Source organism: Theropithecus gelada, chromosome 7b (genome assembly GCF_003255815.1).
Source record: "Theropithecus gelada isolate Dixy chromosome 7b, Tgel_1.0, whole genome shotgun sequence".
Taxonomy (NCBI): domain Eukaryota; kingdom Metazoa; phylum Chordata; class Mammalia; order Primates; family Cercopithecidae; genus Theropithecus; species Theropithecus gelada.
Window position 1 is genome coordinate 75,108,168 of NC_037675.1, and position 14,230 is coordinate 75,122,397.

The window sequence follows — 14,230 nt, forward strand, 5'->3', positions numbered from 1 at the left end:
GTTCAAGAATCGCTTGAACCTGGGAGGTGGAGGTTGCAGTGAGCCGAGATTGCACCACTGCGCTCCAGCCTGGGCTACAGAGCGAGATTTCATCTCAGAAAAAAAAAAGTGCAACTTCTTCCAGAACTAGAGGAGCAGGCTAAGGTGAATTTACGCATCAAGAGCCAGTGTGTCTGTTGCCTACCTGGTGCCCTCCTAAAGGACTTTCAAGGTTAATCTTGATTATATTCTTTTATTTATTCATTTATTTATTTTTTGAGATGGAGTCTCCCTCTGTCTCCCAGGCTGGAGTGCAGTGGCTCCATCTCTGCTCACTGCAAGCTCCGCCTCCCGGGTTCACATCATTCTCCTGCCTCAGCCTCCTGAGTAGCTGGGACTACAGGCGCCGCCACCACACCCAGCCAATTTTTTTTGTATTTTCTAGTAGAGATGGGGTTTCACCGTGTTAGCCAGGATGGTCTCGATCTCCCGACCTCATGATCCACCAGCCTCGGCCTTCTAGAGTGCTAGGATTACAGGCGTGAGCCACCGCGCCTGGCCAATTATATTCTTATATTTCATATTACACACTGACTTTAGAATCTGACCCCCAGAAAACGCCACTCCATCAAATTATATTCTCCCAGTGACAGATTCACTCTCGGTTCTTCCCCCATCCCACCCTCTTCCACTTGCTCTAGAGGTGGTGGAAAGGCTCAGGATTTCTTCCACCCTCTCTCCAAGGAAGCTGTGCTGACCACATGCATTTAGGATCTGACTTCCCCAGCTATGGAGAAAAAGAAAAGTGGCCATAGCCGTTTAACAGTAGTGACCTTCCCCATCATCGTTTATAAGGGACTTTCCCTCGGGTTCTTCATTCTTTCACTCACTCATGCATGGGTGTGACCTATCTCAGGAGCTAGGCTTGAAGCCTCCTGGGGGTAAGGAGCACATGGCACTCTGTTTTGCACACTCATTGTGCCACACACATGGTTGAGAGCACTGCAGCTGTTCCACAAATGCCCGGTGAGGACAGTTAGCCCTGCAGTAACTGGCTGTTCAAGCAGTGCCATGTCTGTGTTCCTGGGCCTTCTCCTGCCTATCTCTTGGGAACTCTGTCTTCTTGGTGTTGTTCAACCCATGTTCTGCACTTAGAAAACAGTAAGTAATCTTGTTGGCCAGCTGAGCCTGGGTAGGAAACTTTGGGGGCTTTGATAGCAACTAAGATCCACTAAAACTACAATGAGACAATATAATGGTAAAAGCTATTAAATACACATCCCACTCTCTTAAAGACCTCTTCTTCACCCCCAGGTTTTTTTTTGTTTGTTTTGTTTTGTTGTTGTTTTTTAAGTTTCATCTTTTTAAATCTTTGAGTACTGCCTCAGGGAAACTGAGGAGACGGAGTCCTTCGTTTACAAATAGACCGGCTGAAACTGATGATTATGATGACTAATTATCAATGCAGGATGGCCAGTGGAAATGGAGAATGGGGTTTGTGCCTGACTCTTCCATTCAACAGCTGTGTGAACTTGGAGAAGGAACTTATCCTCTCTAAGCCTCAGTTAAAATGAGAGTTAGCACAGGTTTCCTTCTGAGCTTTAAATCCTTAACCACAGGATTATCAGAGATGCTGTTACTACAGTTACTATAAAACTGGGGCTGGATGATAATAGTCCGTAAGATCCTATCCAGTTCTAAAAGTTGATTATTTTGTAAAATAGCAGATTTGAAAAAATGTTGATTTATTAAATTCAGTGTATACATAACTTATCAGAAATATGTAAATCACAGTTTCACCCTTTTACGTTTATTAATAACTTTCAATTAAAACTGACTTCAGGCCAGCTGCGGTGGGTCATGCCTGTTATCTCAACACTTTTTGAGGTTAAGGAGGCCAAGGCGGGTGGATCACCTGAGGTCAAGAGTTCGAGACCAGACTGGCCAACATGGGGAAACCCTGTCTCTACTAAAAACACAAAAATTAGTCGGGCATGGTGGCAGGCGCCCATAATCCCAGCTACTCAGGAAGCTGAGGCAGGAGAATCGCTTGAACCTGGGGTGCAGAGGTTGCAGTGAGCCAAGATCACACCACTTCACTCCAGCCTGGGTGGAATAAAGAAAAGGAATCCACCAGATTCTATTTTTAAATAAAACAAAACTTTAAAAGAATCTAGCTTATACGTGCATTTTATGGTATGCAAATTATTTTTCAAAAAAGAAAGAATCTGGCTTATGAGGCAAGGTTGTGATTAACAGCATGAGGACTGGCTGAAGGCAACACAGTCCTCCTAGCCAAGTCCAATGCTAGGGTTCAGCCAGGATCTCCCTAAAACTCAAGTTTTATAGTTTAGCCTGGTTTTTGTATGTTCAACACCTGTTTGGGCAAAACATGCATCCGGCCAACCAGGACACCTCTCTTTGCCCTCCTCACAATCTTTATATATATATATATATATGTATAATTAGTCAGGCATGGTGGTGCATGCCACTATTCTCAGAGATTCTCTGAGAGAGAATCTCTGTCACCCAAGCTGGAGGGCAGTGGCATGCAATCCTCCTACCTCAGCCTCCCAAGTAACTGGGACTACAGGCACGTGCCACCATGCCTGACTAATTTTTTGCATTTTTTGTAGAGAAGGGGTCTTGTCACATTGCCTAGGCCGGTCTTGAACTTCTAGACTCAAAGGATCCTTCCACCTTGGCCTCCCAAAGTGCTGGGATTACTGGCGTGAGCCACCATGCCTGGCTATCTTCACAAGTCTTGCCTGCAAGTTGGTCCTGCCTCCTTCTATCAGATTGGTTCCTCAGAAAGTCAGGCCAACCCAAGTAACAAACTGTCTCACCTCAGAGCCAGAGCAGAGGCGTAGGGCATCACAGGGCAGGCTGACTGGGACAAAAGGAGCCAGTGCCAAAGCCGGGCAGATACCGACAGTCAGGAAAGGGATGCTGGAAATGGAGCAAAAGAATGAGGTGCAAAGCCAGGAGGAGCCTGAGAGCGGCTAACAAGCAGAGGAGGCAGGCTTGGCTTAATGTTCAGAATTGACACCAGGGACCACGGCCTTTGGAGCTTGACTTGGGTGTCCAAGTGGACAAAATCTGATGGCCACTGCTCTTTGTATCAGCATCATAAAACATTTATTGAGACTTGATATGAGTGGGGCACCAGGCCTGGGGATACAAAGATATATAAAACAGGGCTTCCAGTTTAGTTGAAGAATTATAATATTTATTCACCCAAAGGCTCGTTTAAGGAGCTGAACAGGGGATATGATTAAAGTCATGGCCCAAAAGAGAAGGTGAAAATCCTCAGACCAGGACTCAAGGTTTTCCTCAGCACAGGGCCCAGGCTGATGTTGCTGGAGTCCCAGGGGGAGGCCCACAGGGTGGGACAGGGAGAAATTCTCAAGGAGGGGGACATGAACAGGACTGTAAGGGGAGCAGGACTGAGCCAAGTGGATGAGAGGAAGGAGGCATTCCAGTCCTCTGGGGAAGCTGGGAGGTAGGAATTCTTGCCACCAGTAATTCGGACAAACACACAGAGTGGGTCACCGGGTCAGAGCCGAGGGTTAGGACGGGAGAGCCGCAAAGGTCAGACCCCTGTGGAGAAGGGCCTGACTGCTGGCCTAGAAGTTTGATCCCTACCATGCAGACAGTGGGGAGCCATTGAAGGTTGCTGAGCAGGAAGGTGACCCTTGCAAAGAGGCATTTTAAGTGAGATTACAGAGCAGGCCTTTATCCGAAGCTTATTCAAAGCCCTGTGTGTATTTCAAGTGGCACTTGAGACAGAAAGTCGTAAAGCGTTTGCCCTGTGTCATGCAGACGAGAAAAAAGAAGGTTTAAGGGGCTCACAAAGAGATGCTTCAGTGAGAACAAGAAATGAAGAGGGGCACATTTTAAAGAACGAAACAAATCTGCAGGACAGAACCGCCAGCCGCGGTGTCTGGAAAACCAGCGCATTCTCACGCGACTGGAATGCCCTCTTTAGCTGGGGGTGTTCGGCCTCCTTTTTTGGGGGTGAGTTGTGATGTCAAAACAGTGGGTTGTGGTGTAGGAAGTGGGGTAGCTAGGAAGGGGCAGATGAACGGAAATAGCAATACCGGGCCTGGGCAGCCTCCCTTTGAAGATCACCCTCTCCAGGGCACTCCTGCATCGGCTTCTCTCAGTGGCACGTCGGGGTTTCTGCCAGAGTTGCTGGGTTCCCTAATTACCTCCAATATTTTTTCCTCTTAGAACAATAAAACTGTTTTTAAAATCTCTTGTCAAGTTTTGAATCAGAGCTTTTTCACTGTTGTTCCTAATTGTGCATGGCGAGGCAGTAGGCAGGGCTGCTCGGGCGCCGTGAACTAGGCAACAACTTCAAGTCATAAACCAACGTTTAGGTAAGGTGAAGGAGGAAGTCAGGGTTATGACTCTGTCTCTGTGTAACAACTTCGGGACAAGCTCCCTGAATGCAGAGGCAAAGCTGAGCAAGCCAGGGAAAGGGCCTGAGTTATGCACAAAATTCAGCCAGAGGGAACTGAAGGTGCGGGGCCTGCATGTGGCTCCGCAGCTCCCTGGAGCCTGGCTTCCCTCTTTCTCTGGCCTTTGCAAGGCACCCCTCCCCTCCACTCTCCCAGCCACACTCTGGAGGGCTTTGGGCCACTTTCAGTCTCTGTAAGTTCCACACGAACACAAAGGACGGCAAACTCAAAGCTTTGGGGTCAGAAGGGAAGCTTCCCTCTCCTGCCCCTCAAGACTAGCGCCAGGCACCAGCAGGCCTTCATTATGGCAGTCCTGGTCAGGTGATCCAGCTAACCAGGACCTTCACAGTCAAGATCAGTAAAAACCAAATGTCTCTAGAGCAGAGGGTTGTGCAACCTGTGGTGACTCCTACCATAGTGCTGCTTTTGCTCAAACCTCATTCCCCTATGGCAACTGTAACCATACATGCCAGACTTTCCAGAACTGTCCTGATTTTACATGTTTGTCCTCGAGTTTCTGGAAGCACACAGGTACCTGCCAGGGACTGTGCCCTAATCTTTTGGTTTGACAAACGGTCACTGTGCCCGTGACACACACCTGACACGAGGCTGCAAAACAGCATTTTTCCTCCAAGTGAAGCTCAGATACTTGGCTGGAAAGAAGGCCAGGCATGGAGAAACTCCAGTGCACTGGAATCATCAGTACCTGCCACTCTGAGAAAAGAGGCTGCCCATGCCCAGAATAAGGTGGTACCACCTAGCCACACAGCAACCTAGCTGGGCTGAGTGCTCCCCATGAGCGTCTTCTGCCTAGGACAGGGAGTTATCAGGTTGAGATTTAGAATGTGAAAACAATGGTCCTGCACAAATCCAATACACGCTTTTTTTTTACTGTGTTTTAAATTTCTCTATACAATTATCCCCCTGTAAGGCCCTCACAAGAAACTGTTTGCCTTCTTTCCATACTTGCAGGCTTGGCTCCCTTCCTGCAAGGCAGCATGGCAGATGGGAGGATCCCTGCCCTGGTCTGTGCTGCAGTTCCTGCTAAGAAAGTGGGCCTAGGGCTCCTCTGGAGAAAATGTGCATGAGTCACTCCTCTGCCCCTCCCAGACCCAGACCACCAGCACAGACAAAAGTGCCAGCACTTGCACGTTTCCTCTTTGCCCAGAGCACAATAAAGGAATTAGGACCCACCACCTACTAAGTTTCTGCAGCTGACACTTCCAGGCTTAAAGTCTAGCACGCCAGCTCAGTCACACATGGTCTGACGAGTCCTCTTTGCAACTCAGCCCCAACCCAGCCACCCGTGCAATTCTGCTAATTCAAACAGCTTTCCCGTTTAGAGAGGTTGATAGCCATCTCCCATCTCCTTTTCCTGCTGACGTCATCCCACATTTTCTCCGGAGACAAATAAGGGTACAGTTCCTGGGATAGTTTTCAGGCTGCCTAAGATAGGAGTGTAGTGGCCTTCCAAGTCAACCCCACATCTCAGGCTTTGGAGAAGTCGTCAAAAGTGAGAGAGAGGTAAAGAAATAAATCACCTAGCTAGGGTTAAAGGGCAAAAAGAATTTGGAGACTGCAGCTCAGACCCAGATCTATCCTGGGCATTTGCAATGCAAAGCTGCGTTTTGTTAGCCACCACCGAGGTCTTGCACAATAGCCTGTGTATAAACATCCACGCCAACAATGCCTGACTGTGCAATCACGCTGTAATTACAGGCCGGCAGGAAGCTGCTGCTAGGAACTGCACCATTCAACCTCCAGGACACCCCATCTCGAGTCTCCACGGCTCGGACGCACTCTCCTGCACACACCAACGTGTCCCCGCCGCCGCCACTACAGTTGCAGTCTCGCCGCTGGCCCGGGCCGCCAGCCCCGAGTTACTCTGCAGGGATGTCCCAAACTTCTTAGCTGTTCTTTAAAAAAACCCTGCGCCACGAGGCTACCGAGGGCGGCAGGAACCACCATCAAAGTTCCTGCAGCACATTCCTGCAGCCCTTGCAGTTTTAGGAAACAGAAAAGAACGAGATGCCACAGAGTCCGCTGGAAGCGGGTTTCTGAGTTTTATATAGAAAACACTCACATATGTACGTGGGTGTGCTGACAGTTTTTATGGCTAAATTGCAAAGCGTTAGGCCTTAGCGATCACTGTCAGGTTTGGGACGCGGTTGGGGAGGAGGGTAGAGGGGGAATCGGGAGCGATTCATTTCAAGAGGGCTTGGGGGCAATTCCGGTTTGGTTTTCTGGAAATGCGTAGGGGTTGTTTTCCCAAACTTCCGAACTGCTCTGCTCTTCGTCCCAGGAAGGCCGAGCAAATAAAAGTCCGGGGAAAGTTCCTTTAACTTCCTTCCTGCGCCCTCGACGAGGGCTGCGAAGAGGAAGAGGTCGTTTCCCAGGGAAGCATCGGGCGGGGGCCGAGCGCTGCGCCCAGCCTGCAGGGATGGAGGCGCTGGGCGGAGGGCTGGCTGCAAACGTAGGCCCCGGAAAGCCCCTTACCCCCCACCCCTTCTCTGGCCAACGGCGCCTGGAGCTGGTCCCGCTGCAGCCCTTGCTGTTTGAAGTCCCGCGGCAAAGCGGCGACAACACCGGCGCAGCCCGGCGCCCTGACCCCGGCCGCCGAGCTCCCTCCCTGCAGCGCCCCCGCACCCCGGCGCCCGGCCCAACCCGGCCCGCCACATCCGCGCCCGCGCGGCCCAGCCCGAGCCCCGGAACGATTCCGAGCCCCACGCAGGCGCCCGGTGGCGGGAGGGGGTGCCGAGCCCACGGCTCACCTGCGTGCTGGATCCCCGGGCGGCTCGGAGGGGCGGGGGGCGCAGGCGAGCGCGGCCCGCAGACTCAAACTTTGTTGCTCTCGGGACTGCGCAGTCGTCACTTCCTCGCGGAGCTGGCGGCGCGGCCCGGGCTGTGACCCAGCCGCTCGCGCGGTGGCGCGCCGGGCCCTGCAGCCGCCCGCCCCGCCCGCGCCCCCGGCTCCGCGCGCCCCTTGTCCCAGGCGCCGTCTCCCAGCTCTGCGCGCCCTCAGCTGCGGGGGAGTGGGCAGCCCTGCGCGGCCGGCCGCCTAGCCTGCACCCCTCTGGGAGGGAAGGCTCGCTCCAGCCGCGTCGTTTCCGCGCCCAAGTGCGATCCGGGGACCCGCGCTGGAGTCCCCTGGTCTCAGGCTGGTCTGGAAGGTGGTGGTGGGGTTCAGGGTCCCTGTAAAGCTGGGGTTCCAGGAGAAACACCAGTACACAAACAAAGGGGTTGGGGAGGGGAAAGAAAAAGTTTTTCTGTTTGGTGTTGGGGCTAAAAATGTCATGTCAGAAAGCAGTGTGCGCTGTGTTCTTAAATAATGCCTAAAGTGAGCCTTAAAACAAGGGTCCCTGTCCCCACGTTCTCTCTAAAAGTCTGCATGATGTTCCTTGTCATTTCTACGGGTTATAAGTGAGCAAGACGTTTACCACGTATCACACTTCTGGGGGCTATTTCAGCGCCCAAGCTGAAGCTGGGGCTGCAGCATGGTTTCTGTTCTAATCCTCCCCCGCGATTTCCACCTCTTCCTTTACACTCAACTCACAGAGAATGGAGTCTGATGCATTCTGTTTCATCACCGGTCAAGAGTGCCTTAGAGGGTAGGGTGGAGGCATGAGAAGGGCAGCTTCAGGCAATAGTAATCCTGAAATTTATCATTGCTAAAAATAAATGTGTTCACCTAAAAAGTACAACGGAAAGCCACCTTTAGGGTAAGTAGCAACCAAGTAGTTAAACAGCAGTCTTGAAGGAAGAACTCCTGATCCCATAAGGCTGGAGAAAAAACGGGGTTAGCCTTTGCTGGTGAAAACAAAAACAAACAAACAAAAAAAAAGACATTCGAAACTGCAGTAAAGGGCTTTCATAACAGAAACATTAGCTTCATTGTAGCTTGTCGTGGAAAACAGGGATCTTTTAATAGGTGGTTCAAAAGCATGTTAGGGCTCAACAATTTTCCTTTTTTCCGCAAATACTGCTTCTCCTAGCACATTGGCCAGATAAAACCTACCCCTTCCAATGCTTCATCTTTTTATGAAAACACAGGAAACCATAGACTTGAGTGAAGGCTTTGTTCAGAAAGGTGGATGTAAGACTGGTGGAAAATGACATTTGGGAAATGATCCCCAGGTCTGTGTTAATCCCTCATGGAAAGCCACAGACTCACCCAAAGATAGGAAGTATGAAGATCGAAGCTCTCCTAGCAACATGAAATCCTCCACGTTGCAGCTGCTTCGCCCTAGTTCTGATTTTTACTAAGACATTAATGGCACATCATAAATACAAAATGTGCAATGCAAGAAAAATAATACAGCTTTGAGAAATAAGTGCATCATTAGACTCAATAATTAAACTTCTCTGAAATTCTTCTTACATCACACTGTTGTGGGAAGATGGTGAAGGGATTGCCCATTTCAATTTTGGAATAAATAGAAGTAATTCCTTAGGGCATTCTGCTTAAGGCAACCAATGAGTAGAGAGAATATGTTATCCAGGCTTCTAAAGGCAATCATGTGATACTCCATATTTGCTAAAACAAGAGTTGAATTTTTTTTTGTTCTGTATGTGATTCCAAATTTTCAGTCACAATTTCATGAATATTCAGTATTTCTGCATGCCCAGGAGTAATTAGCAGACAGTGTAAATGTGTGAAGGCCTGACACTTACACATACATTGCTTTTCTCTCTATATAGGGTGGCAGTTGCTGGAGTACCAGGGCACCATGTGGAGGATGTGGTAGACAGCCTCTAAGATGCACCCCCTGCCAATGATCTCTGCCTCCAGGTATTCATACCCTTGTATAATCCTCTCCCCTTAAGTGTAAGCTGAATTCATTGACTGAGTTCTGACAAATAGAATATGGCCAGTGATGTGATGTTACTTCTGAGACTAGGTTATAAAAAAAACTGCGGCTTCCGTACTGGGTCCTCTCTATGCCTTTTGCTCTCTCGGAACGCTCACTGTGGGGGAAGCCAACTGCCACATCCTAAGGCAGCCTGGTAGAAAGGGAGCTAGGCCTGCCAACCACCATTTGAGAGAACCTGGAAAGGGATGCCTCTTCTTCCCCTATATGAATCAAGACTTCAGATAAGACCTTCAACCCCAGCCAATAGCTGAAGGGCCTCCCTCAGGCCCTTCAGGCAGAGGCACCCAGCTAAGCTGCCTGGATTCCTCACCCACAGAAACTATAAGATAATAAATGTTGTCTTAAGCTGCTGTGTTTTGAGGAATTCATTACACGGCCACCAATAAGACAGAGACCAGTAGAGAATCCATGGGGACTCAGTGACAACCCTGCATGGCCTTCCTGATAGAACATGGAAAGGAAAGCAGGGGCCGGAGCCAGATCTAAGCGTAAGACACAAACCCCAAGAACAGAAGGCCCAGCTCTCAGTCCTTTTGCAGAGCAAGGGTCATTCTTGACTTTAAACTAGGTCAGGGGGTGTGGACTCCTGCTCGGTCCCAGGCAGCCCTGGTATTGGGTGTCACCTACCTGACAGCACATGCAGATGTTTTTGTGTCACCAGAATTGACATCTGTCCAGGCATAGTCTTCCTCCTCCTCCAGGCATTTACCCTGATCCCTAAGGGCTTGGCCCAAACAGTGGCTGTGGAGTCAGGGCTTCATCCTAGAAGGAGAGTTGGCAAGAAGGGCCTTCAACCCTGGCAGCCAGAAGGGGTAGGCGATTTTGGTTGGGGTGGAAGGTCAAAAAACTAGGAAGAAAGGCTTGTGGTCCTGCTGTTGAAGAGCAAGTCCTGGACTATCACTGATAAGGATCAACTCCACACTGCTGCCAGGGCGAGGGAGAACATTCTGTCCACGTGATGGTGTCTTTCTCTCAGCATCATTTCCTCTCTGGCTGGAACAAATTATTTACTTTTAAAATATAAAACAAAGTTTCAGGAAGCAGGAGAGATGTCATACTCAATCCCTGACCAGGGCAGGCATCTACTTGTGATTGCCCCCACGGCTCCCTCGCTTCAGTCAATCCAGTACAAGCCAGCAATTGTAGAGGCCGTTTCTGTTTTCCCTCCAGAGACACTAGGCTCTGATTTTTCTCATGTACAGTGGCCGCAGCTGCTGTGTTGCCATGCCGTCATCCGGTTGCTATGACTTGTGAGGTTGTGGATGTGCCAGAACGTGAATCTATTAATTTAACAGGAACTAGGCTCAGCACATATATTCCTTGTTAGGTCATTTGCTTTGCTACCTAAACCACATCCAGTGTGTTCAGCAATGGGCATGTTTCCTAGAGTCTGGCTTTGCAAGAATGCCAAATGCCCCAAATTTTGAGTCTGCACAGTCAGTTTTATATAATTAAATTACTGTGGAGGACAGAAAGGCATTCTAGCATGGGGATGCAAACACATCGTTTCAGGGAAAAAACCGAGGAGGGGGGAAATGGTTAAAGTCGCTGGTCCTAGTTCTTTATGCATTTAGGTCCTCTCTGCAGGAGGCGGATATACTCCTATCCATAGGAATTCCTCCCTGAGCCCGGTTGCTCACTGCCAAGGTCTGCGCTCTCCAACACCACACTAGGCATCATGTGGCACCATAGAGGGGAAGTACCATCCTTTTCTGTTGAGCACATAGACAGACATTGTCTTCTTCTTCTTTTTTTTTTTTTTTTTTTTTGAAGACAGTCTCACTCTGTCTCCCAGGCTGAAGTACAATGGCATGATCTCAGCTCACTGGAACCTCTGCCTCCTGGGTTCAGACAATTCACCTGCCTCAGCCTCCCAAGTAACTGGGATTACAGGTTCCCGCCACTACGTCCAGCTAAGTTTTGTATTTTTAGTAGAGACAGGGTTTCACCATGTTGGTCAGGCTGGTCTTGAACTCCTGACCTCAGGTGATCTGCCTGCCTTAGCCTCCCAAAGTGCTGGGATTACAGGCATGTGCCAGCATGCCCAGCTCAGACAGGCATTTTCCACTCACTTCTTCAGTTAACACTCACTGGATGTCTATTACTGTGTATGCTAGGGATGCAAAGATGAAAAGAACAAAGTCCCTAGTGGGAGAGAATGACATACATTGCAATGCAGTATGAGAAGTATTCGAGTTCAGCTTTGCAGAGAGCACTATGAGATCTCAGAGAAGGGGGAAAGTAAGTCTGTCTCAGGAGAGGGGTTATGGGTCAGCACCAGGGTGTTTCTTTTTACAAAAAGAGAATATATTAAAACTTAACTTTTTGCATTGCATTAAGTATTGCATGCAATATTGGTTGTATTGCATTAAGTAATAATAAGTATTGTTTTGTGTAGCATTTGTTTCAATTATGTACTATATAGGTACATTCGTGCAGTGTCAGAATGTAAAACAAATTTCCTACATTCAGATAAAGAAGTGTGAAAGTTCTGGGTTTAGAGACTGATAAATAAGGCTGGGTGTGGTGGTTCATGCCTGTAATCCCAGCACTTTGGGAGGCTGAGGTTGGTGGATCACCTGAGGTCAGGAGTTGGAGACCAGCCTGGCCAGCATGGTGAAACCTTGTCTCTACTAAAAATACAAAAATTAGCTGGCCGTGTTGGCACATGCCTATAATCCCAACTATTCAGGAGGCTGGGGCAGGAGAATTGCTTAACCCGAGACGCAGAGGTTTCAGTGAGCTGAGATCGTGCCATTGCACTCCAGCCTGGGCAACAAGAGCAAGACTCCATCTCAAGAAAAAAAAAAAAGAGGGGGGGAGAGAGAGAGAGAGAGAGAGAAAGTGATAAATAACTACCACACACTGAACGCCTTCGATAGGCCAGGCATCAGGGTGTTGGCGTCCCACTGTATAGCTGAAGAGGTTAGCTATGACTTAAGAGATTTTCCAAATCCTTCCAGATTCTCCCTCCTTAGTAAAGCAAAGGCCATGCCTGAATGACCAGCTCCTGGAGTCCTCTCTTAGCAGAGCAGAGGCCATTTCCACCAGAACAGCAAGGCCAACTCTAATATAGAGATAGAGAAAGCCCTAAGATAGATAGAGAGAACCTAAGATGGAGAAAGCCCCACTCCCTTTCTGGCCTGCTGGCAGGTAGGAAGGGTAAGGAGAGAGAAGAGGGTCAGAAGGGTCTCATGCTTATTCCTCCTCTCCAGGTCTTGGATGGGGTCTGGACAGGTGCACTACCTAATGAGTGGTACTCCGTACACAGAGGGGGCTCTCACCCAGCTCCCCACTAGGGACTCTGGGAGGAACCTGTATCCAAGCCTGTTTTATGCCCAACCAGGGGCAGCCATGCCAAAGTGAACCTGGCAGTAAAAAACCGAGTAGGCAGAGAGAAGCTCTGAGGCTGAGCTCTCCTGAGTCCCCCTGATTCTTGCATGGCATGGATATCACGTTGGGAACCAGCAGCCTGCTGTGTGTGGGACAGCCCTGATGGGGCAAGGTGACCCTACAGCAAGCTCAGAGGAGGTCAGGGGTCTGTACCACTGAGAACAGAGGGAGAAATGAGCATCAAGTTGCAATGGGGAGGAACCAGTGTTGGAGGGAGGGGGTCGGCTTTGCTAAAGAATGAACCACAGGCCGGGCGCGGTGGCTCAAGCCTGTAATCCCAGCACTTTGGGAGGCCGAGACGGGCGGATCACGAGGTCAGGAGATCGAGACCATCCTGGCTAACAGGGTGAAACCCCGTCTCTATTAAGAAATACAAAAAACTAGCCGGGCGAGGTGGCGGGCGCCTGTAGTCCCAGCTAGTCGGGAGGCTGAGGCCGGAGAATGGCGTGAACCCGGGAGGCGGAGCTTGCAGTGAGCTGAGATCCGGCCACTGCACTCCAGCCTGGGCGACAGAGCGAGACTCCGTCTCAAAAAAAAAAAATAAAAAAAATAATTAAAAAAAAAAAAAAAAATTAAAAAAAAAAAAAAAAAAAAAAGAATGAACCACAAGTTTGCATAGCAGAGCAGCAAGGCCTGAAGAGTAAGCAGAAACCAAGAGGACAAGGCAGCTTGGTATGGGGGCTTAGGAACAAAGATTCAGGATGGTCCACAGGCTGCCTGGCTGCAAGGCCCATCTCTGCCATATACTATCTGTGTGACCTTGGACAGGTTACTAATCTTTTTGTGCCTCAGTTTCCTTATCTGTAAGACAAGGATGATAATAACAATTGTACATATTTGATAAGGTTGTTATGAGAATTAAATTAGTTTGTAAAGCTCTTACATATAAGCGTTCTATAAGCATCAGTTAAACAAGTAAATCATTCACCAGACAATAGGATTCTATATGGATAGCAACATCCTATGTCTCCCACACCCTCAAGTTGGACTGTCAGTTAAAAATTCCCGCAACCAGCCAGGCACGGTGGCTCATGCTTGTAATCCCAGCACTTTGGGAGGCCGAGGCAGGCGAATCACGAGGTCAGGAGTTTGAGACCAGCCTGGCCAACATGGTGAAACCCTGTCTCTACTAAAAATACAAAAAATTGGCTGGGCGTAGTGGCGGGCACCTGTAATCCCAGCTACTCGGGAGACTGAGGCAGTAGAATCGCTTGAACCTGGGAGGTGGAGGTTGCAGTGAGCCGAAATTGCACCACTGCACTCCAGCCTGGGTGACAGAGCAAGACTCCGTCTCAAAAAAAAGAAAAGAAAAGAAAAAAAATTCTCCCAACCATCATCAGCTCATGGGGAGGACTGGATCAGTTATAGACTGCACATTTAAGATGTAATCTACATTATGGCCAGGCGCAGTGGCTCACACCTGTAATCCTAGTACTTCGGGAGGCTGAGGCGGGTGGATCACCTGAGGTCAGGAGTTGGAGACCAGCCTGACCAACATGGGGAAACCCCATCTCTATTAAAAAT

At 49.3% G+C, this 14,230-nt stretch overlaps 1 protein-coding gene across 1 annotated transcript in view; it reads right to left on the reverse strand.

The window, feature by feature from the left end:
• Positions 1-7,353, reverse strand: part of ELMSAN1 (ELM2 and Myb/SANT domain containing 1) — a 72,883-nt gene extending 65,530 nt beyond the window's left edge. The window contains exon 1 of the mRNA XM_025391412.1: positions 7,214-7,353. The gene's annotated coding sequence lies outside the window, so the exon portion shown is untranslated. The remainder of the gene's footprint in view (positions 1-7,213) is intronic.
• Positions 7,354-14,230: the final 6,877 nt, after the last annotated feature.